This window comes from Lissotriton vulgaris, chromosome 6 (assembly GCF_964263255.1).
Source record: "Lissotriton vulgaris chromosome 6, aLisVul1.2, whole genome shotgun sequence".
Lineage (NCBI taxonomy): Eukaryota > Metazoa > Chordata > Amphibia > Caudata > Salamandridae > Lissotriton > Lissotriton vulgaris.
Window position 1 is genome coordinate 1688225190 of NC_141694.1, and position 25788 is coordinate 1688250977.

General features: G+C 46.5%; 1 protein-coding gene across 1 annotated transcript in view; it reads left to right on the forward strand.

The window, feature by feature from the left end:
* The window catches only part of CENPF (centromere protein F), a 476866-nt gene that overhangs the window by 167230 nt on the left and 283848 nt on the right, over positions 1–25788 (forward strand). The gene's annotated exons all lie outside the window — the stretch shown is intronic.

Genomic DNA, 25788 nt, shown 5'->3' on the forward strand with positions numbered 1-25788 from the left:
GTAAGCGCCTGAGTTCGAGAGCACTATTTTCTTTTTCTGGCTGGGAGTATCAGAGGGGAACTCTATTTTAGACTGAGAGACAGAGGGCATAGGAGACCAATTGTTTTTCACAGGTTGATGGAGTTCCACGGAATGGAATCGTTCAGACCCCTTGTATGGGTGGACAGACGGTATATCCATCGCTGTTCTTTTTGGAGGAGGAATTTGTCGTTATTATTTGTAGGGTCAAATTGTTCAATGACTGTCCATGTGAAGTCGTTTGGGGTGTGGTTGTGGGTTAAGAAATGATCCGTCAGTTTACTAATATTTTTGCCACATCGGATGGTACTTCTGTGTTCTGTCATTCTTGTCCTGACTTTCCTAGAGGTCATCCCGATGTAGCGGAGTCCACATCTACAGGTTATCAGGTATATTAGGTTTGAGGAGTTACAGTTAGTGAACTGTCGTTGGGTCCAGGTTTTCCCTGTTTCTAGATTGAGGGTTTTTGATGCTGATGTCAGATGGCACACGCTGCAGTTATTGCATGGCTGGTAGCCTGTGAGCTTGGGAAGGCCCCAGGCGTTGAGGATTGTGTTGTTGGGCGGAGAGGAAGTAGGTCTTGGTCTTGTATGGACCAGTTGGTCTTTGAGGTTCTTCGCTCTCTTGTAGGCGAAGCAGGGTTTTCCCCAGTTTCTTGTACCTGAGTTAATAATCTTCCGGTTTTTGTTGATGATTTTGGAAACCTGGTTCGATGCTGTGTTGTATGTTGTCACACAGGTAAGTCGTGGTTCCTCAGGGGCCATGACGGTTGTTTCCAGTAGTGCCACCCTATTTTGGTTCTGAGCCCTTTTGCATGTGGTTTTTATAATTCTGGCAGGGTATCCTCTGTCCTCCAGTTTGTGGACTAGGGCTGTAGCTTGTTGTTTGTAGTCCTGAATGTGACTGCAGTTGCGTCTGAGACGTAGAAATTGCCCGTAGGGGAGGTTTTCCCTTAGCGGTCTGGGATGGAAACTCTCAAATCTGAGGAGAGAGTTCCTTGCAGTTGGTTTGTAGAAAGTTGTGGTGGTTAGTCCATTTTGGCTTGCTTTTATGTTCAGGTCTAGAAAGGCCAATTCGGTTGGGCTGCTGGTGCTAGTGAAGCGTAGGTAACTGTCCCGACTATTGATCCAGAGGAGGAAGTTGTTTAGAACTTCCTGGTTGCCCTCCCATATGACAAAAATATCATCAATGTAGCCTTGCCATGTTTTTATGTTTGTTGAGAACGGGTTGGTCGAGGGCTCTATGTGGGTTTTTTCGAAATGGGCGACATAAAGGCCTGCCACACTCGGAGCGAAAACACTGCCCATCGAAGTTCCATTGGTTTGTAGGTAGAATTTGCCATCATATTCGAAATAATTGTCTTTTAGCGCAAGGGTGGCGCAGTCCATAATGAAGCTCCTTGGGGTATGGTAGTTCCAGGTGTTTTCCATGAGGACATCATGCAGTACTTGTAATGTTGCATCTTGAGGCAGGCTGGTGTAAAGACTCTCAATATCGATTCCTACCAGAATTTGGGTAGTTGGGTTAAAGCTGGTGTCTTTGATGGCATTGAGGAGGTGTTTGGTATCCTTTATGTATGATGGTGTTTTTGGACCAAGGGGTTGAGAAAGAAGTCACAAAATCGTGACAGTGATTCCAGGAGGGATTGGATCCCAGATACAATGGGTCTTCCTGGTGGGGGGGTGACTCCTTTGTGAACTTTTGGGACTGTGTAGAAGTACGGGACTTTTGCAGGTTTGCCAGCTAGCGTACTTCTTTGAGTCCCCCTCCCCCTGTAAACGTACACAGAATCAAAACTGTGACACCTAGGTTCACAATAAACATGTTAAAGAAAGTTGAAGAAAAGTTAAATGTAGGAGTGATCTTGCAGAACAGTCTGGAAAGTCTGAATTTCTAGTTGATGGGATCGCCACATTTTGAGTCCATTATGAAAGAGCAGCCTATCTAGCTTTTGAAAAAGCATCTTCAGCAGAGCTAGCAACTCTTTAGATATTTACTGGATACTATTGGTCAGCTGTTCCAAGTTCATGCTGAAGCCTAGGTCCTGCTTCATTGGCCAGTGGCAAACATATTGTCAGTTTACTGAGGGCAAGTGCACATTCCAAGAATTGGTGAAGTTATATGCTGAAGCAAGATTCACTTCCCTGCATTGTGGTAAAGCTAGTGTTTCTGCACTGGTCAAAGTCAATTGGCTTGTTTAAAGGTGTTAAGCTAAAAACGTGAACCAGTTATTTAAAACTATAATCAACCTTCTGTATGTTTGAGATCCCACATCCCGGGTCCAGGATTGTATATTAAAGGTTTGATCAAGCATCTCTCGTTAATTCACATTTGAATAAGTAGAATCGGAGACCTTGTTAGTCATAAGCTATGTATGGCTATTGATTTAACATACCATCTTATCCATCAAGATGGCAGCCTCACTAAAACCAACTGGACTAGAAGCAAGAGCACCACTGCTGCAACACATATTGCAAAGTTTCATAACAGATATGCTTCTATAGATTTTGGATTATATTATTAGTTTGAGTTTTATATAGTGCTAGCGAGACCTGAAAGTATTTGAGTGCTTTTCGTGTTATGTGATAATGTTTACAAGAGGTACATGAGGGTATTCATAAGAGTTATTGTTGAACAATACAGCATTAAGTGGTTATAAAGTCACACAATTTTAACATAAGGAAGCATTGAGGAATGGCATCGGGAACAGAATAGTTGATTGAAAGAGTTGTGTGTCCGTCTTGAAGGAGCTAGTCAAAGAGGGAAAGACGGAACAGCTTTTGTGTGTTCCGAAGCTTCAGTTGAGGAGTACAAATCCAAGGGGCTGTAGACATCGCCGGTCAAAAAACAACAAGAATACAATAGACAAACATCCTTGCAGCTTGTGGCAAGTGTATTATGACATGGACTGTGTTATCCTAAAAACACTTTTAAAAACAAAAATGTTTTAAAATCATGTGAGCCTTAAAGCACCTTCTTCCATGGTCATTCTCCCATAGACTCATAAGTATCTTCACCTCCTTAGCCTTTCTGAGACCGTCAAGTCCAATCGGTGTTTTGGAGCCGTCTTGTTCCCTTAACTTTATTTTATTCATACTTTCATCAAGAATGCTAATTATTTTCCTTTTATGTCACCTCTGATCTGCTCCTAAGGGACCAGACTTCGCTGAGTTGACATCTACTGTTTCTGCCGAAGACTCTATTAAAGACTCTATTAAAGGCAACAACCAACCAAACTTATTTTCCATTAAACTGAATTGATCTGCGGCAGCATCCACCGCCCTTCGGACTCACCCGCAACCCCGGAACACAACTACATCCACCCTTCATGCCTACCAAACACTCCCCGACTGCCTCTGACCAAAACACACCAAGCCATCTACTCCTGACAGCTACATCCCATCTCAAAACATAGCTTCTGCTCCCAGCAAACCCACACAGTTCGACCTATCCGAAGAAACCACAAACTGCACCATGTAGCAACTCAAGGCAACAAGCCACAGCCCCCCAACACAAGTATAACCATAACTGATGAATCTGTACGGTTCTGTGAATGCAAAATGCCAACCCAACCACAGTGTCTATTCAAAACCTTAATCAATGTATTAATCTGATCTGTAAGTCAGTTGCAAGTGCGCAGAAACTTTGCAGGGCGTCTAAAATTCAAATACTACATGTGAATCTTAGCGAGGCTTTTGCCACTAGCATCGGAGAACAAAACCCTGTCCTCTCGGTAGATCCCAGTGAAGCCATGGGTTCTCACAGACAAAGCTCAGACTCCCAGAAGATGGCTTTACTTTAGAACAAGCTCAAAAACTGAAATCTGTAAATGACGTTCTAGTTTAGAAGTAGTGGTAATGTAAGAATAACTGATTGAAGAAAAATGTTGAGGGGAAGCTGCAATTAACATGGAGCAATATTTTACTTCAGGCACAACACAGGGATCAGCATCCTAATAAACATGTAATGCAACTCTTTTTGCATCTAAAAAAAAAAAAAGTAATTTCTTCATGCACGGCAATCTGGTCATACAGTGACAGAGGTGTCATGTAACTAGTCAGTGCTCGGAGGCAGGAATTTTAATAAAGGAGCTCAGCTGTAATCTTTCCAAGCTAGAGATCGAGTTTGTGCAGAGAGATTGTGCTGTAGGTCACAAAAACTGGATACTTCTATTGAGAATTGAATGCGAAGGTTGTGCAGGGCTTTAGATGTGATTTGTTAGCTATGATTCATTTAAGCAATTCAGCCAATCACTAGGAGGTTCATCTTATAAAACGCTATTCCCATCAGTTCCCTTTGTGGCTGGTGGAAGCTACAAGAGAAAATGGCCGGTGTCTGCCTATAGTGAATCTAGCACGATTAGAATTTTGCCAGTGATTAAAACTGTGAAAACGCTTTTGTTTTCACCTCTTGCACATGTGGCCTAGTGTACAAGGAGTATTCTCTGGATATTTGTGAACTTTTGTAGAATAAGACTGAAAGCTTTTGATTAAGTTGTGAAAATGTGACCACTTTATGCCTCTGCAACTTTTTGAACATTGATTGCACATGACTGAAAACTGTGCTTTAAAATGCACCATTTGTCTAAGAACTAATCTTTTTCTTAACCCCAAGAGCCTTTCTGTGTTTGAATGCAACCAATGAGCTACTGTCCACAGAGGCTCATCTTAAGAAGCCCAACAAGAGCGTTGGTGTGTTAACTGTTCACTTTAATAGACTGATTTTAATGAGACAAACATCCTGAATCATTTTAATATCTCTTTATCTTCACACTAGATTTAATGCATTGCTTTTTTATTTTAGTCTTCGTTCTTGAAACGATTTGGGAAGTTTTTACTTTAGTTCTTAACTGTAATGTTGTTTCGATATTGCTTTTGAAGTATCCCAGACAATGTTTTCTAGGAGGATATTGGAGCTTGTGCCAAACTAACACATGCAAGCTTGGGATACCTGACAGAAATCTGTTTTCCTCTAAGAAAACTGTTTTCTGTTTATTTTGATTTTTGGGATCTCAGCCGCAGCCTGTCTGAAGCCTGAGTCGCCTCTCCACAATAGTTTAACAATCTGATTTCCAACAAAAAGCAATGTGCTTCATCACTGCTGTGGTTCTACTCGATCCAGACAGTGCTTTTTTTTTAGATAATAGAAGAACAAAAGTTCAGGGAATATAAAAAATAAGTCAGCATGTGATGCAAATTCAATGTAGGAATATCCAGAGACATTGCATTCATGTAACATTTTATTGCTTCTGAAGAAAGTGTTCACTACTCAGGTACTCTCATAAGTGAAAATTATACATAAAAGGAAGTGCGTATAAAAACTGTGTGGCAAAGCAACTGAAGTATTTAATTCAATTTTTTATAAGTCACTGGGTGTAGGGGATCCTTAAAAACGGCTTTATGCCAGGTGGTCGACAACGTTTGAAACCCATGTGGTTAGTGGGTTATGGTCAAGAGTGTATGTCATTGAAAAAAAGCAACAACCCAAAAATGCCAATTACCTTGAATCCATAAACATTCTAGAGTGTTATTCGTACAGTTCCGCCTTGGTATTGTGAAAACATTTTGAAACATAGGGTGATGAAAATCCACGTCGGTCAATAAGGAACCTTTGTTTTTGTAATATTTGTTTTGCAGCGTGAATCTTTCTGGATTCACTATGCTGTGCATATTCCGCGGTCTTGTGGTTGGGTCCGGATTCGTAGTCTTTTCTTCTTTTTCTTTTTTTTTTTTTCGTCGCCCAGGTGGGCGTCGGCGTCACCCCTCCTTGGGTGTATTTCCGGTGACGCGGCATGCTTCCTGCGGAAGCTCCCACCCTTGGGCCCCATCTTCAGATTCTTTTTTCCGCGGTCGGGTCTGGATCGTTCCCGTTGGGCTCCAGACATTTTTGGAGAAAGTACTAGATTGAAATTGGAGAAGATATCGAAAGAAGAAGACTACGAAAGACTTCGCCGAACACTGACCAGCGAAAGGAAGGAGAAATCATCGGGGACTTCGACGATCGTCGACGTCCGCGCGGCCAGGGAGGCCTAAACACTCGATGATGGACAGCACGCCGTTCAAGTTCTGCCCTAACTGCCACCACAAGTTTGCCCAGAAAGACCAACACCCGGTTTGCAACCTTTGCTTACCGGTAGACCACAGAAGCGAGGACTGCAACGCCTGCTCTGCCTTCGCCCCGAAGACCCTTCGTGTGAGGAAGAGCCAGGGGGTAGCGCACGCCACCCTCCAAGGAAAAGCCCAGACGCCATCGCTGTACGAGCTGGGGATGTCCTCGGAGGAAGAGGACAACGCTGCCGCCGAAGACGACAGCTACACGGTCGTAGAGACCGATTACACGAAGACATCTGATAAGGTAGGAGACTCGTCGTTTCCCAAGAGCACGAGAGACTCCGAGTCTCGAAAAACGAGGGCAAGACCCCGAAAGCCCCGACACAGAGACACCTGGCGTCCGCGGCTACCCATAGGCCCAGCGGATCCTCTGAGAAGGAGTCCCTGGCGCCTAGAGCTGTTGAGCAGCAGAAGTCGGCGAAGATCGTCCCCGAAAAGGACCGATCGACGTCGAGGGAGAAAGACCCTTAAGCCTCGACGCCGTACAGGGACCCGAAACCCAGTTCGACGCCCAAGTCCTCGACGCCGAAACTCTCACAGCCGAGCCAGGCGCCGAAGAGAGTGGCCGAACAATCCGGCGCGGACAACGCGGCCGAGATGGAAAAGAAAAAACGGCGACTAGAAGCCGAAATGGAAAACATCTTGCAGCGGAAAAAGGATTTCGACGCCAAGATGAGACCCTTCACGATTCCCCACAAGACCAAGCCACCCATGCGAGAACTGGTCGAGGAGGAAGACGAACACGTCGAGGAACATGAGCCTGGCGCCGAAATGGTCGGCGACCAGGAAGAGGACGAGAATCCCTACGAGGCTTACAGCTATGAGGAGGAAGAGGACAGCAGGTTGGACGCTGAGTCGGCCACCTCTGACCCGCAGGAGGAGGATTACCTGGATGTCGACACCGAGAGCCCGGAAGAGGCGGTCGATACATACCCCTCGAGGCCATCGCCGCTGGACGACATCGGGGCTTACAACTCGGTGATAAGGTCTGCGGCAGCAGCTTTCAAGCTCAAGGAGGAGAAGCAGAAAGCGGACTTTCTCCTTGAGACATTACTCCCCACGCAAACAAGGAGCCAGTATCTACCTATGCTCGAAAGCGTCTTTGCGCAGGGGATGGAGGCATTCAGGGAGCCCGCAACATGCAAGGCAGTCACTTCCAGAACGAAAAAGAAGTACAAACATTCATCAAAGGACCCAGCCTACATTTGAGGCGTGGTCTCAGCTGACTCCATCATCACGGCCACAGCAAGGAAGAGGGCTAACGTGGCCACTACTTCTGGACCACCTCCTGATAAGGAGAGCAAAAGGATGGACTTAGTGGGCAGAAGTAGTGGGCAGAAGGATCGAACGGAATGCCGCGACCCAATGGCACATGGTTAATTCCAATGCCCTCATAAACAGGCACATGTACCAGATCATGGAGGAGCTAGGAAAACTGGTGAAAGACCTACCCCAGGAGGCCAGGCAGAAGGCCGAGAAACTGGTGGAAGACGGGAAGAATGCGGCAAATTGGTGCCTCAAGACGGCCCTGGATGGAGCAGACACCTCCAGCAGGCTCATGATGATGGGTGTCACGGAAAGAAGACACGCATGGCTCAGAATCTCGGGCTTCAAGCCTGAGGTGCAACACAGCATCTTGAACACTCCGTTCAACGGCGAGACGCTGTTCGGAACAACAGTTGACGACAAACTCAGTCAACTAAAGAAAGACAATGAAACTGCACGATCCATGGGAGCTTTGCAGTTCAGAGGCAACAAGAGGGGCACCCAGTCACGGAGGCCCATCGGAAGAGGTGGAAACCAGCCAGGTACTTCACACCAGGCTTTCCAACAGACGCACCAGGCGGACTCGCAGGCGCAACCGAGTCAACAGAAGCAGTCCTGGCAGTACCAGTCAAGGGGCCAGTCCTTTTGAGGGAGAGGAAATGGACGAGGACAGCATAAAAGAGGGGGCCAGCAGCCCGCCTCTAAATGACTTCAGAGACATCCGTGTGCCCGCCCACAGAAAGGATCCCAGGGGGCAGCACGTACAAAGGGGTCAGGACACAATGGACAACTACCACCACGTAACACCAGTGGGTGGAAGATTAAGATTCTACCTCCAGGAATGGAGAGAGATCACATCAGACAAATGGATACTAAACATCATCCAATTCGGGTACTGCTTAGAATTGTAAGGGAGGCCAACATGCAGGAGACCAAAGCGAAAGCCACTAGCAAACGAACAGCTACAGCGGCTTCAGGAAGAAGCAAGAGAGCTCCTACAGAAGGAGGCCATAGAACGGGTTCCCTTCAAAGAAAGAAACAAGGGAATATACTCAACGTATTTCCTCGTGCCAAAGGTCGACGAGACAATGAGACCCATTCTGGACCTCAGGTTCCTGAACACATTCATAAGAACACAAAAATTCAAAATGACCTCCCTGCAGGAGGTGCTACCGCAATTGCAGATTGGGGACTTCATGGTCACGATAGACCTCAAGGACGCCTACCTGCACATACCAAGGAACGTAAAGCACAAACATATGCTCAGGTTCACGGTCGGAGAAAGCCACTACCAGTTCACAACACTAGCCTTCGGTCTAAAATCAGCACCGAGGGTCTTAACAAAGTGCCTCGCGGCAGTCGCAGCGCACCTACGAAGGCAGGGAATACACGTATATCCTTACCTGGATGACTGGTTAGTGAAAGCAAACTCGTACCAGAAATGAAAGAAAGACGCACATACAGTGACGAGCACGCTGATAAACCTGGGGTTCTCCATCCATTGGAAAAAATCGTCAATGGAGCCAGAACAAGTAAAGATCTTCCTGGGGGCACAGATCAACACCTTACAGGGCAGGGTGTTCCCCAGCGACAAGAGAGCAGGGGCCCTGGTGAGGGAAACTCGCCTCTACCGGAAGGGACAAGCTCGGACAGTGAGGACTGCGAGCAAGATCTTGGGGATGATGGCATCATGCATCCACCTGGTACCAAATGTACGACTTCACATGAGACCCATCCAAGAATGGCTCCAGGAACAATGGTCACAAGCTTCAGGAAGTTGGGAGGATCTAGTGGTTGTGACGCACGCAGTGCAGAAGGAAATGGCATGGTGGACCATGGAGAACATAGCAAAGGGAAAGCCTCTTACACCCCCAACACCAACAATGACCATCACCACAGACGCATCCCTGAAGGGATGGGGCGCTCACATGGAAGAGCTCAAAGTGAGGGGTCTGTGGACACCAACAGATGTGACAAAGCACATCAATTATCTAGAATTGAAAACAATCTTCCTTGCACTGAAAGCCTTCCAAACAATACTGTACAAGCACAGGGTGTTGCTGCAGACAGACAACACCACAGTGATGTTCTACATCAACAAGCAGGGTGCAACACAGTCAACAATGCTTTCGACACTGGCGCAGGAGATCTGGAGATGGGCCATCCCTCTCAGGATAGACCTACTGGCCATACACCTACCGGGGAAGGAGAACATTCAGGCAGACTGGCTCAGCAGACAGACATCGGCATCCCACGAGTGGGAGCTCAATGCTCAGGAGACGAAGTGGTTGTTCAACAAGTGGGGAACGCCATCAGTGGACCTGTTTGCAACACGCCAGAATGCCAAATGCCAAAGCTTCGCATCCAGACAACCCGAAGAAGGGTCCCTTGGGAATGCCCTATGGATAGATTGGTGCGGGACATTTGCTTACGCTTTTCCCCCGATACCACTGATACACAGAGTACTGAGCAAGTGCAGAGCGAGCAACATGACCCTGATACTAGTCGCACCACAGTGGGCCAGACAGACATGGTACTCTCAGATCATGGAGATGGCACAGAGTGCACCCCACAGATTCGGCAGAAGAAAAGACCTGCTCTCCATGCACAACGGAGAGGTACTGCACCCAGAGCCAGAGAGCCTGAGCTTAGTGGCGTGGCTCCTGAGGACATAGAATTCGCACACTTGAGGCTGCCAGAGAGCACCCTCAGGGTCCTTCGGGAGGCACGGAGGCCCAGCACACGGAAGTGCTACGTGGCAAAGTGGAAGAGATTCACAATATGGTGCAGGAAGGAAAGACTTCACAATAAAATGAAGAAGGACTCCACAGTGCTAAAATACCTCACGCACTTACTGGAGAAAAAACTCAGCTCGTCCTCCTTAAGAGTCCACCTGGCAGCGATAGTCTCCTATACAAGGGGTGAGATGGGCAGGAGTTTCTTCACGTCACAGGTTGTGAAGAGATTCCTGGAAGGAGCGATGAGGATCGCCCCACCCAAGCGGGTGCCGCCACCGGCATGGAACTTGAACATAGTCCTGACGGAACTCATGAAGGAGCCCTTTGAACCACTCCACAAGGCCTCACTAGAAATGCTGACCATGAAGACAGCTTTCTTGGTTGCAATAACGTCCTTACGCCGAGTGAGCGAGCTTCAAGCGCTAACGCTGCAGGAACCATACATACAAATACACAATGACAGGGTTGTGATGAGGACTGACCCACACTTCTTGCCAAAGGTGGTGTCCAAATTCCACATGAACCAGTCCATACAGATACCGAGTTTTTTCCAAAAACCAACAAATAGCGCAGAGCGAGCCCTACACACCCTAGACGCCAGAAGGGCGGTCATGCACTATATCGAGAGGACAAAAGGACACAGGAAGACAAAGCAGTTCTTCGTGTCATTCGCCAACAGTTTCATGGGAAAGGCTGTAACCAAGAACACTATTGGACGATGGATCGCGCAAACAATCCAACTCTGCCACAAACGGGCAGGGCAAGAACTAGCAGAGGGGCCACGTGCCCACTCCACTAGGAAAAAAGGTGCTACAATAGCCTTCCTGGCTAATACACCCATACAAGACATATGCCTGGCGGCAACATGGGCTTCGGTGCACACATTCACGAAGCACTACTGCGTGGATGTTCAGATGAACAGAGAAGCACAAGTTGGACAAAGGGTGCTCCAGCACATATTCAAAAACCAAAGCTCATCTTCCACCCAGCCGCCACAGAAATGAGAAACCGCTACAAAATCTATGCACAGCATAGTGAATCCAGAAAGATTCACGCTGCAAAACGAATAGTTTCTTACCTGTCGGTGTAGTTTTGCAGCTTGATTATCTTTCTGGATTCACTAGCGAACCCACCCACCTCCGCCAGAAAGATGAGGCTGGAGAAGAAAAAGGTGGTCAAAAAAAAAAAAACAAGAAATGACTTTACATACAAAGCGGTTAAAAGAAGTTTCACCTACATAGAACATTGCCATCACTTCGGAGACAAAAGAAACACGGAAAAAAAGAATCCGAAGATGGCGCCCAAGGGTGGGAGCTTCCGCTGGAAGCATGCCGACCTCACCGGAAAAACACCCAAGGAGGGGTGACGCCGACGCCCACCTGGGCGACGAAAAAAAACAAAAAAACAAAGAAAAGACTACGAATCCGGACCCAACCACAAGACCACGGAATATGCACAGCATAGTGAATCCAGAAAGATCATCAAGCTGCAAAACTACACCGACAGGTAAGAAACTATTCGTTATTTTATTATTGATTGCCCCTCGTTCTTGGAGCAGGGCAGCCCTTGTTCACGTTAAGTTAATTTTTTAGATGACTAGGCAGAGTTTTTAGAACTGTCTTTGCAAAAGTTTGTTTTTGGTCTGCAAATACTTCTTCCACATTGGTTTGGAAGTATTCCTTAACCGTTTATTTCCCTGTCGACGAGTAGCCTATCCCAATTGTCAAGAAAGCTTGCTCTCTATAGTATACCAAAATGAGGTGTATCGTGCAGAGTCCAGGCATCCCTTATTAGTGTACAGGGGCTTGCTTTAACAATCCCAAGGTGCTCTATTTGTGATAGTGTGGTCGAGCAGTGTTAGGCTGATCAGAGTGGAGTATGAGGCATTTGCTGCACACACAGTCCAATGACACACACACAACAAAACCATTCAAACTCCCGGGGGCGTGGGGGGGTCCCTCAGGGCTCCTCCCTAAGCCCCATATTATTTAATATTTACGTTTCCTCCCTCGCCTCGGTGATTCGGTCATTTGGATTTGAACTAACATCTTACGCAGATGATACACAAATTGTGGTATCTCTGCTCCCGGGGAGAGAAGGAGGAATAGCGGCTAGGTTCCAGGACTGCATGTCTGCAGTGAGCTCATGGATGGCTGGCAATTGCCTTAAACTGAACTCCTCAAAAACTGAGGTTCTTCTCTTCGGCACCGATGTTAGTTTCTGGAGCCCCAAATGGTGGCCCCATTATATGGGAGCCCCACCCACCCCGGCAACGAACGTAAAGAACCTGGGAGTTCTAATTGACAGTCAACTATCTTTTAAAAAACAGGTCAATGCCTTAACATCTTCCATCCACTGGATCATGAAAACCATCAGGAAAATTCTCCCTTTTCTATCAGACAGTAGCAGGAAAACGGTGGTGACAGCACTTATGCTGTCCCGCCTAGATTACTGCAACAGTCTTTTCTTGCAAGCCCTGCTAGGGATTCTCAATAAACTACAGATGCTGCAAAATGCATCTGTTCGACTAATTACTGGCCTGCCCAAGTTGGCCCCGGTTGCACAAGAATTGAGGAAATTGCACTGACTCCCGGTACGCAAACGGATAATGTTGAAATCATTGTGTATGGTGTTCAAGGCAGTGAATGGACTGGGTCCATCCTTTCTTCAGCCACACTTTCAACTGTACATGCCAGGTAGACAGCTAAGATCGGCAAATAAAGGGTTAGTCAAGACCTATCGGATCAGAAAAGCACGATGGGGAGGCCGTAGTTTCATCTCTGGAGCCTCCACCATCTGGAATAAACTGCCCCTGGCCTTGAAACAAAGTACCAACCTGATGGCTTTCAGGAAAAACATTAAAACATGGCTCTTCTGCCTTTAGAAATCAACTGACAACTTAGGGAAGAAATCATATCATTTCAGCGCCAGGACACCGCTCGGTAACAGCGCGCTTTATAAATGGTATAAATAAATAAATAAAAATAAATAAATAAACCACAAGGCATTCCGACCTCAATTCAGAAAAATAACATTGATTTTTATATTAATTTAAATACCAAGATCAACAAGATTATGTAAATACTTTTTGAGTTAGCGATTTCCAGAAACACCGAAAATAACAAATGTCAGATTTGAGGCTTTAGCCTCGAACATGGTAATGTTATTCTATGAGAGAAATATACACTGCATAGGGATACTTGTAGTCGCGTTACAGAGATCTTCTTCTGGACCTTAGGTAAGTAGGGGCCAAGGTCCTTATAACCAGCAACAGTTTTAGTTTACCTGCCTTGGTGTGTCAGGGTACAGAGGTGCAGGTCGCAGCTCTGAAGTCAATGGAAAAAACCTGGAACAGAAAAATGCAGCAAGTTGGGACTTGGAGACAAATCGGGCGGAACCCGAAGGTGGGGGGGGGACTCTGTTCGTGAGGGTCTCTGGGGCAAGCAATGTCGGTAGGCTTTGACTTGGGGTTTAGGTACAGAGGTGTTTTGTCAGGCGGGTCGCTTGTGTGGACCACTCTTGACAACGGCCTCCCTAAAGCTGAGGTCCCACGTTGGTCTTGGTGGTGTTGGTGTCCGGGTTGGACACTGAACAAGCCTTGGCTTCTGCAAGGGGTATGGTACCACAGGTATTGGTGTAATGCAGCTCCAAGGGGTCCGGGGTCTCCACACTTGGTGGGGAGATGGACATGGCCTCCTGGAGTATGGCAACCTCCTCCTGGGCCGCTGCTGTGTCAGTGTACCCAGTGGTCAGTGGATCGGTGAACTGGATATTGCGGTCAGTGGCTGCATGGAAATGGCTCCTCCACCTCAAGAGAGATGCAGTCTAGTTTGACGAAGTTCTGGCAGCCCACTGAGGCTTTGAGAGGATACACAACTGCAGGACGAGTCAGGTCTTTGCAATTGTCGGAACATCAGCAGGCAGGAAAGGTTTGGCGCCAAGTCCACAGCTAGTCCACAATTCTTGCATTATTCGACTCTTCTTTGTCCTTCTTTAGTTAGGTGAATCTGAGTTTGGTGCCAGGGAGCCGCCAAAATACTGAATTTAGAGGCGTTAACGGTTGGGGTCACTACACCCTCTATATGACCACTTCCTGTGGATAGTGGGCATAACCATGTCCTAGAGTTCCTAATTCCACCAAAAGAAAATGGTGGAGCCCTTCTTTCACTGCGCACACCAGGCAGCCCACCTACGGAGTGTGACTAGCCTGGCAGTGCAACACGCCTTCTTTCCTTCCTGTCCTGGTGCCATATGGGCCTCAGGGGTAGCCTCTGCCAGGTCTGGGGGAACCCGGGGTTGCAAATTAAAGGTGGCAGGTGCTTTGAAGCCCATGGCCTTGGTATGCAGATTCACTAGTCATCTGCTAGAGGAGCTGTGAACACCTTCCTCTGGAGCAGGCATTGTTTCTGGAATCAGACAACATGGGCTCTCACCTACAGTGGTTCAGAAACTCATCTGTTATGGATGCTAGTTAGCCAGCACATTAGAGGACTAGTAGATTTTCAGGGGGAACCTCTAAGGTGCCCTCTGGGTGCATGTCATAATACATCTTATACTGACATTAGTACATATTTATTAAAACAAGGCGTTTGATTCCAAACATCACAAGTTTCTGTGAATCCATCAGGTAGCTGTGGAACTCCTAATGACCAATGCCAAGTACATATACTTACGAAGGCTTCCCTGTTCACTTGCACCATCTAGTAATCCGACTAAACAGCACAGGGGCATATCTGCTCATGCATTTATGCCTTCACATGTACTGTAATGCACCCTGCCTCAGGCTACAAAGCCTGCAGTATGGTTGACTTAAATGTATTACATGCAGTGACTGGTATGGTACACAGTGAGTGTTCTTTCTTTCCATCTTGTGTTTCCACTCCTGATGCGCACCATGACAGGCAGTCTGCAATTTATATGGGAGTCCCTTAGGGTGGCATGCTGCCAATTGTGTTACAATTAGACCATTGGACCTTGTTTTGGGGAAAGATCATTGGCACCGGGCCTGGTTAGCAGGGGCCCAGTGCACATCAGTTAAACATTAGTACCAGTGGCAAAAAGTGGGGGTGACCATAACAAAAAGTGGCACTTTCCTACTCAACCCCTCCTAATCCGCAAAAGGAAAGAGGATGAGAATAACCTTTTTCAAGGGAGTCTTTATTGTCTAAGTGGAAAAACCTGGAAATGCCGGTCCTGGCCATTATTGTTGGTTTCAGATAGAACTGTCCCACCCCATGCTCCGAGGCATCCGTCTTCACAATGAACTACTTTGTATAATCTAGAGTTTTTAGAATGGGTGCTGAGCACATTGCTTCCTAGAATGTCAAAATCAAAAATGTAGGAAGCTGGCTCTGTATATACTATACCAAATTAAGGTATAGTGTGCACAGTCCAGGGTATCCCCAAAGGCTTACAGAGGTAAAAGTTGATAACACCTTACTCTCTATTTGTGGCATTGTGGGCGAGCAGTAAGATCAGAGGGTAGTGTTAAGAATTTTAATGCATTTTATTTTTAGAACCAAGCAGTAATTGGTACTGGTAAGTAAAGTTGTACTTTTCAAAACAGGTTGATAAGAATATGCAAGCTGGATGAAATTGATTTTATTACAGGATTGTAAAACATTTAAAAATAGTTATTTGTGATTATTGTATTGTATTGTATTTAAATCTATAATGCACGGAGCTACCCATATGGGGTCTTCCGGCGCAAACTGAGGAAGTGGTAATGAGGTCAGAGGATTCATCACTGAGGGAAGAGTAAGGTTTTGAGCTTTTTTCGAAATTTTGTCAGGGAAGGCTCAAGTTTCAGTGGAGCAGGGAGAGCATTCCACAGTCTGGGGGCAAGACAGGAGAAGAACGTCCGCCAATTCTTGCCAGTTTGAAACGTGGAATTAGGAAATTCCCTTGAGAAGAGGATCTGAGAAGGCGGGAAGGAGCGTATGATTGGACAAAAGACTGGAGGTACGCAGGGGCTAGCCCCTGCTTGATCTTATGCATAAAGCAGAGGGCCTTCAATTTGATTCTGTTTTCAATGCGGAGCCAATGTAGATCTTTGAGATAAGGGGAAATGGAGGATCTCCAGGGAACTTTGCAAAGTAGGCGGGCGGCGGAGTTCTGAACAAGCTGGAGTTTCCTCTGTGTCTCCGCGGTGACTCCGAGGTAAAGTACGTTACTGTAGTCCAGACGCACGATGACTAAAGCCTGAACTACCGTACGCCTTGTTGAGTCCGGGAGCATCCAGAGGATTTTGTGGAGCCACCCAAGGATGGAGAAACAGGTGGCTGCCACTCTGACTACCTGGTGCCGCATGGATAATGAGTCATCCAAGACAAAGCCAAGGTTCCGTACCTGTGTAACAGGCAGGGGTAGAGGCCCCATTTCTGGTGGCCAGTGTTGGGGGCCCCAGAGGTGTTTGTGTTTGCCTAGGATGACTACCTCCGTCTTATCCCCGTTCAATTTCATGAGATTGGTCTGCATCCATTCCGCCACTCTGCTGAGCCCCAGTTTGAGAGCTGATGGGGCACTTGCTTTGGCCGGGGAGAGGGAGAAAATGATTTGAGTATTGTCTGCGTATGAGTAAAGGGAGAGACCGGAGTCTTCCACAATGCTAGCCAGGGGCCTCACGTAGATGTTAAATAGCATAGGGCTAAGTGAGGACCCCTGGGGCACCCCATGCGCAGACGAACGCACAGAAGAGGCTGAGTTAGAGGAGAAAACTTGGAACGAGCGATCCCTGAGATAGGAAGGGAGCCAGGCCAATGCAGGTCCGGTCACTCCGGCCACCTCCAATGATTTCAAAAGGACAGGGTGTGAAACCGTGTAAAATGCGGCGCTTAAGTCTAAAAGAATAAGCGCTGAGGTTTCACCCTGATCGAGACAGGAACGTAAGTTTTCAGTAACCACTAAAAGGGTGGTTTCTGTAGAAAAATGGGTACGGAACCCAGATTGAGATGAATGTAGGAAGCCTGTAGCCTCGATGTGGGAGGTAAGGTGAGTATTGACATGTCTTTCCAGAATTTTTGAAAATATTGGCAGCAGGGAGATGGGGCGGTAGTTAGAAAAGGTCTTAGGGTCTGCGCCAGGTTTTTTAGGTCTCGCGACCTATCAATGCGTGCAAGCGCATTGAGCGTAGCGAGAATTCATGTCCTCAAAACGCTCGTGAAAAAAAGGGTTTCGTTCGTGCGGTTTTGTTTAAGTTCACATGAATCACGTGACCAAACAAGCACGCGCATTCACGGCCGCACAGCACATCAAAAGGCTTCTCCTCCCCTAATTCTTCATGGCCGGCCACAGGCCGGCCGTACTTTCAGTTTGCTTCTCTTGTTATTCTGCAACGTTTTTACCCCTACTCCACAAGTAATCTGTTTCCTGTGCCTGATGCTTTACTTGTTCTTTTTGTGTTTGTTTCATACTGCAGCCACAGTTCATACTTCTCCTTCTCCTTCTCTTATGTGGTTTCTCGCTCCTCCACTATCCTCCTCTCTTTTCCTACATTTACACTTTTAAACTGTTTCTTTCTCAATGTTTCTTACAAGCCCCATTCCTTCATTCATCTTTGTTTCTTTCTTTTCCTCCCTTGTGTTCGCTTCCCTTTTTTCCTTTCCTCTGCCCTTTGTACCTTTCTTCTCTTATTTTTTTTATTGTCAACCATCAGCGGATCACGCCACGCTTCCCCTGCAACCCGCACACACGACCATACAACCCACATACACAGCAACGGCCTTTGTGGCGCCGGAGCCCCGCAAACAGGCACCGCATAGGCCGATAAACAGGAAATCGCTAGGGTGGATGGCGGGTTCCGGGGGAAGTTGAATTATTTTTTACTAGCAAAGAGATCAACTTCCACATCCGGTACGGGCCAGAGAGGCACAGAGCGCCGACACTGACCTGGGAAAGCTTGGGGTCTACGTCCCGACTCTTGTCGTGCTGCCAGCAAAAGGTCTGCCAGGCGTGTAACGGCAGTTCCAGCGCTGACCCTTAGAGTAAAGAAAGCAGATTTTCCGAAAATGCCGTCCGATGGGCGCCTAAATCTTAGAGTATAGTCCCATATGCCGAACGCAGATGGACGCAAACATGGCGGCGCGTTGGAAAGAATTACCCACATATACTTAATGAATTGAGAACAGTCAGGTGTGACATGCAGCATATGACAGCGGAACGAAAACGTGCACGGTCGTTTCACTCTATTAAAGAAAAGATGCTGTTAACTAACCAAAACGTGTACAAACTCCTGTAAAGTGAAGTGCGGAAGGATACATCTGGGTTGGGACACCTCCGTTCTAGTCACTCTTGGCACATGCGCAGTAGTGGAAGGGGTTGAAGCGGGCATATTTACTGTGAAAAATCCAGTGTCTGATGTTAGTGCTGCGGTTTAAAACAGTATTATAAAGTAAAACTGACTGCATTACGGAGATAGTGTGGCGTGTTACGCGTGACTCAGTAATCGACTGGAACCCCGACTTGAAGCTTTTCGGAGTTACGAGAACCAATTAATGAAATATATGGGCGTGACTACCGCAATCGGTTTATTCTTTGGAGAGAGTCCTAATGATCATGTGTAATGAAATTGGAAGGTGTTGTCATACTTTATCTTAGAAATCAGAAAAAGAACGAGAAGTACATTTAAGGACGCAATCTTTAAATACTAGTTTATTAAATCTCAAAATACCCACACAGCAAAAGCTTATCATCACTTTCTTCAACTCTGGAACAACTGTCTGATTCCAATTTAACGTTCTGGAAATCAGCAGCAGCCACTGTCAACTTAAAGTAACATTAACTTCTGTTACCTTGTGTTTGAATAAATGCAATAGAACAATATTTTGAATGAAATTACAGGCCAATATGAATTTCAGTAACAATAAAGCAAGAAAACATCAAAATAAAAAAGCATTAAAATATATCATTAACAATGATCAAACCATTTTAAAAACCTAACGTAAAAATACCACTTGGAGCTTATAAAACGTATTAAAAGCTTATAAAACGAATGGATTAATGATCCCACTAAAATTGCACTACCACTACATTAAAAGCATAACCAATAACACTTCAACTTACAAAAACAACCCCATCCGCTTCCTCACAAATAAATTCCGACCCATTTAGGTCTTTTTCTATACTTTTGTTTACGTTCGCATTAGAAAAGCTATTCTTAGCTGATATGTTATTACTATCAGAACATCTGTTACCATTCACCTCCAATTTGCACTTTCCTGCATTCACACAACCTTACCCGTCAATAAAAAAATTGTTGGCATTCGCACCAAGCATTTCCAATTCTATTAAGGACACGGAGGCAAGGATTATGCTATCTCTTTCTTTACTGAAAAAATACAGCAGTCAATGAAAACAAGCACTGGTGTTGCCAATAGGTCTCGCAGTAGGAAAGTTGGAGCTATTGATTTTGTAAATGACAAAGACCTTTATGTTTTTAAAATGAAAACAAAAATAAAAGGCATTGTCATTTGCAATTGTAATAGCTCCAACTTTCCTACTGCGAGACCTATTGGCAACGCCAGTGCTTGTTTAAGAGAGGTATCACCATGGCTCTTTTCCATTCCTCCGGGACAATAGATTCTCGTAATGAAGAGTTAAGGAGATCTTGAATGACTAGAAGTAGGTCTGGAGAAAGTGGACGGAGAATATGGATGGGGATTGGGTCAAGGGGAGAACCTGAGTTAACCTTGGCCATACAGTCGCGAAGCGAATTTTGCTGGAGCTGGGGCCATTCTGAAATTTGTGTCGTCAGGGAAGAGGGGTCCGGGTTGTCCGGGGTAGAAGGGTCATGCGGTGTCTTAGGAGGGGCTGTAGAAAGTGATTTGTAGATCATGTCTGCTTTAGAGATAAAGAAATCTGCAATGTCATTGCATTGGGTCTCTCCCAATGCCGGTTGAGTAGGGGAGGTGTTTGAGCCTGCTAGCTTTTTCACCGTAGAGAATAAGGCTTTCGGCCGGTTAGTGGCGCTGTTTATGGACTCCAGGACAAAGGAGGCTTTCGTCTTTCTGCAGTCTAGATGGTATTGCCTAAGAGCAGTATGATAGGTTAGTTTATCGTTTAGAGTATATGTCTTTCTCCAGGATCTTTCTAGTTGTTTGCATTTGGATTTCATAATTTTCAGATCATCCGTGAACCAAGGCGCTGGAGGGAGATGGGCAATAGGGCGTTTGGAGCTTAGCGGCAGGTGCCGGTTGATGTTGGATGACAGCCAGTGGTGGACTTCCTGGTTTAGTGAGGTACATGTACGTTTGGGAGTAGGGCGGCTAGCGAATAGATTAGCATTGAGTGCAGGAATATTTAGTTTGGACCAGGCTCTATAACTGCCAATGGTGGCAGGGAGGGGCATTTTATTGGTGCTCTCTACGGTCAAACTGAAAGAGATGGCAAAGTGGTCTGACCAGTCAAGGGGAAGAGCAGGGGTGCTACTGTCAAACGGAATGTTAGAGATAACTGGGTCGAGTAATTGGCCAGCTTGATGAGTTGGGCCCTGATTTCTGAGGGACAAGTTAATGGCCTCACAATCCGATAAAGTACTACTGGGGCTATTTTGGGTGTCTTCTAGGTAGAGGTTAAGGTCCCCCAAGATTGTGAAATTGGCTGATTTCAATGCTAGCGGGGCTACTCGTACGGCAAACGATGTAAGCGACCGGATGGATTTGTCGGGGGGGGGCGGTAGATGAGTATTCCCGAAATTGTCAGTTGAAAAGAGACTGAGAGTTTGAGTAAAGCAGCTTCGCAGTCTGGGAATGGGAGAGCTTATAAATGACAGGAGTGAGTAGCCTTAAAGATAATCGCTATCCCGCCGCCTTTCCCAGAATCTCTGTCTTGTCTGACTATAACATAGCCTGGTGGTAGGGCACTGGCCACATCTGGGCCAGAACTGGCATGAAGCCAGGTCTCGGTCAGAAACAGCGCATCTGGCTGGGTGGAGGTGATCAACAGTTTATACTCCAGAACTTGTAGGGTAGGGTCGAAGGGGTTGTAGACAAAGCCTCCTGGTTAAAGGAGAAATTACATTGAGGGCAATTAACTAAGTCACTGGCTGATGGATCTAGGAGAAGACAAGTAGAGGAGTGACTTTTTAGCCGATGTAGCTCCTCGAGAGAGTAAACGACTTGTTTGTGAGGGTTTGGCTCAATTGGGGCAGGGTGTCTGGGCGCTCCAGGGCGCGGACGGGCGCAGACGGGCTTGCCTGTGGCAAGCCTTCGGCGCGCCCGCTGCGCTTGTCCTCTGCGCCTCCGTGAGGGGGGTTCCATTTTATGCAGTGCAGGGTGGGAGGGACGAGCAAGTAATCTGCTCGCCCTCTGACTCACCCAAGATGGCGACCGGCAAGGAATTACTCGGGCCGATGCAGCGCCTAATCGGCTGCTGTTGGCTCTGAGTTGCCTTGTAGGAGTGCTTGGGGGTCAGGAAATGAATGGGTGAGTGCCCAGATTAATACAATTTTAAATTTAGAGTCCAAAGTTTTAAAATACAGAGTGCAGAAGAACAGTTCTAAAATAGCATGAAAAACACACACCGTTCCCGGCTTCTGCTTCAGGAACCACAAAACACACTTTCCTTCGAGCTGCGGCACTTGCGAATGAATGAGCTTTTATGCAGTGCAGGGTGGGAGGGACGAGCAAGTAATCTGCTCGCCCTATGACTCACCCAAGATGGCGACCGGCAAGGAATTACTCGGGCCGATGCAGCGCCTAATCGGCTGCTGTTTGCTCTGAGTTGCCGTGTAGGAGTGCGCGGGTGTCAGGAAATGAATGGGTGAGTGCCCAGATTAATACAATTTTAAATTTAGAGTCCAAAGTTTTAAAATACAGAGTGCATAAGAACAGTTCTAAAATAGCGTAAAAAACACACACCGTTCCCGGCTTCTGCCTCAGGAACCACAAAACACACTTTCCTACTTTTTAGATTACTCTTGAGCGTACTTTTTCAATTACTTTTTCTACTCCGTGTGGTATGCCTAGCTATCACAATGGGACATTTCCTAGACAAAGGTAAGTAAAGCACTTTGACATTAGAACACAATGTCTTGGGTTTCCATACAAACACAACTCAACACTTCGAACTTTTTCAGAGGAAAAACAGGCATTGCAATCCAATGGGAGAAAATGTGGTTATCGGTTTGCAGGTAAGCAAACTTTTTTTTTTTGCGTTTAGAACAAGGGTTCCTCCAGGGTTAAAGTTGCACTCAAACGGCACTAGGGCGGCCAGGTTCAGAGTGCTGATGCCCAATGTTAGGGGCTGTCGGTTGGTCGCTGCTCTCTGGCAAGCCACGGGGTTGAGGTAGCAAAAGCTCCTATGGTTAAGCTCGGGGCAAACGGAGATCTGAGTTAGCACACAAGGTGCACCCACATCAGCGGCCGGGTGCAGGCTGCTGAGTTGGAGCAGGTGCTCTGTTTTAAATGGGAGATCTCTGGTCTGAACAAAGACTGCATGCTCGGGCAGGGAGGCTTCTTGGAGGCGGCCACCGGTTGGAGAGGTAAGTTGGATGCAGGGGAACCAAGACACCGTCGGTTCGGCCATTCAAGACCGTAGGCCTTCAGGTGCAGGGGGTGTCTTTAGGCGTCGGGCTTCCAGGTAGAGGCTGCAGGCGTTGTCAGGAGGCTTGTTAAAGGTCAGGGATCACTGGATCCCAGGTCAGGTTTGCTGGTGAGATCTCCTCCTGGTGTTGGGCCACTCAAACTTGGGCATTGGGCATCGGGTGCAGAGTGGTGCAGACTTGCGGATTCGGCTGGAGCCAGAGTCTGTGTTTTGAGCAGGTTCAGTGCTCATGAGAGACAGAGTCTTTGCAGGGAAGGCAGGGAAGGTCCTCTGGGTTCTGGGAGGGTTGCTGGACACTGCGGGGTTCAACTGGAGGAGGTCGGGACAGACTGGTAGAGCTGGGGCTAAGGCAGTTGGTGTCCTCCTTCTTTCATCACAGCTATTTGGTCCATCTTGCTTGTCTGAGGCGGCAAGGTTCGGGGTTGCCCCTAAATACTAAATTTGAGGGTATTTCAGGTAGCTACAGGTCGTGACCAATGGTTCCCTGCCTTGGGGTTTGTACACCCCCTCTTATGCAACTCTCCAGTGGGAGGGGGGCTATAAGCCTCTCTCTGGTTGGCTGAGTCCCACCTATCTTCAAGATGGCGGGACTGAAAGGAGGCAGGCCTTTAAAGCTTCCCCTTCGTGGACCCTGTCCATCCCGGGGGAGGAGGCTTGGCACCTCTGCCCAGGATGTGCTTTGTTTCAGGACCCCAAAGAGCGGGAGGCTCAACTCAAGGGTCCAGAAGTACGTCTAGGGTTGGCAGCTGGCAAGCAGCCACTCAGCCAGGACACTAGTTAGGTCGTTTTTCAGGGGACATCTCTAAGATGCCATCTGAGTGCATTTGGCATTAAATCCAACACTGGCATCAGTGGGTTTAATTCATCATGGAGCTGAGGAGTTCAGGTGCCAAACTCCATGCCCATGGTTTAAAAATGGCTTTATTGCACTTAAAGTACCTGTGAATGGAACAAGTACTGTAGGGGCCCAGGGCTCATGCCACTGGGCCCTTACCTGTGGTATAGAGCACCCTGCCTTGGGCCTGTAAGACCTGCTATAGGGGTGACTGATCAATGTCACAGGCAGTGTTTTGGTGGGCAAGGCACACAGGGATGTGTAATTGTAAAGAAAGGCCGCGCACTTCTCATTAAACTAATGAGACTTCTGATATGAATCCTAAATACTCAAAGACTGCGTGCAACCTGGTGAAAGGCTGCCGACCTTGGAAACTGAAGAAATGCTGATGGAAAACCACCAGTGTACCAGGAGCGCAGCAAAGGTAAATGTATGTACGTTTCACACTTTTTAGAAAAAAGAATCAACGCTGTTCAACAACATATGGATTAAACCCAACTGTTGAATTACCTATTCATTATATTGAGGACATGAATACATTGTGTTCGTTACAGATACTGTAAAACATCTGATCTATTCATAATACAATGTATAAAATAATTATCATGATACTGAGATTCTTGTTGACTATCAACAACTTTTAGTTTGGTCTTGCCCTCATGCCCAATGCATTTCGGGATGGAATCCCTTCTTCGGGGGCCACTGTAGGGAATGAATATCATAATCCATAAAGGGCATTTCTTTTTAACACGCAGAAGTGTTTTACCTTAGTATATCAGTGCATTGAGAAGTATGTTTCAAGTCATAGTTTGCAAACCGAATTTAGAAACATTCATGATTCCCCATACTATGGCAACAATGCAAACTGTGAACTAAGATGTAAGTAAGTTATGTTCACCGGCTGAGTGGCCTTGGTTGCTATTCTAAATTGACAACACCTGCCACCCTGCTGGCATCAATCCGGCCCTTGGTCACACGACAGGCCAAACATTGTTGCGCCCTGGAAAATGTTTGTGAGACCCTATGCTCTAAACCAAAGGGTAGCAGAGTAAACAGTTAATGCCTATTTGGGGTGGAGAATGCTGACTTCTTTTTTGTTCTTGGAGTCAGCCCAATGAATGTCAATTTAAAAGTACTGAGAAACCTGGCTGCCCCTAACTTGTCAGTGAGCTCATCTGCTCTTGGAATGTGGTGTGCATCTGTCTTAGTGATAGAATTGAGGCCTCTGAAGTCCACACAAAATCTCAACTCTGGTTTTCATCCCTTGGAATGAGTTTTTTGGGACTAAAGCTCTCAAAGGGTTCAATCACCCCTAGTTTCAGCATCTTGCTGACTGCAGCTCTGATTCTTTCTTTGACTTGGTTACACTGCCTGTATATTTTGTTTTTGACAGGTAGGCTGTCCCCAGTGTCTACATCGTGTGTACACCAGGTTGTCTGAACAGGGGTCAACAAAAGAAGCCCAGCCTACTGCTTTAGGATTTGCCGGCAGTCAGTGTGCTGTTAGGCAGTGAGGGTGTCTGAAAAGACAACTGCCTCAACAGACACATCTTGAGGGTTATTGGAGAGGAGGGCAGGGAGAGGTTCACTCTCGTCTTACTGATCCTCATCTGTGACCATCAGCATGGTTACTGATAGTTATCAGTACCAGTGGTAAAAAGTGGGGTGCCCATGACAAAAGGGGCACTTTCCTACAAGGAGATCTGTAATTTTTTTCTGACTTTCTGACAGCCAAATTCTCACAGGAGCTGTATTTAGTTTTATGAGAAGAATTTGACGAGCTTTGCAAACCAGTTATTTGAAAAACTAGTTGTTGCAAAGGTAGGGATGATTTTTGGATCCTGATGGGTTTAAGGCTGATACGTTAATAGAGTTCTTAATTAAATACTTTACTATTCATGTTGTTCCTTTTTTCATGTTCTCACTAATGTTGTATAGATTTTTTGTTCTGGTGCGCCTTTTCACATACCTTTTGGTAGGATATTTGGATGGGACTTAGATTGTTTACATTGTTTTTTTCCCCAGCAGATGGTTTGAAGGATGTCAATACTTTCTGATGCAGTTTCTAAGGTGCATGGATAGATGGTTGTAGAAGGAGGGCGATAGTTTTGTTTGGTGAGAATTGGTCGATATTGGAAAGCATCTACTCTTCATAACTGAATCTCTATCTTATGTGCAGCTGTGTTGGGCGAGGCCTTAGCCTAAGAGAGCGCCTAAAGTAGCCAGTTGAGATAAATCTGAAGTTTGTAGATTGTAGGCATCATCACCTGTGGTTGTGGGAC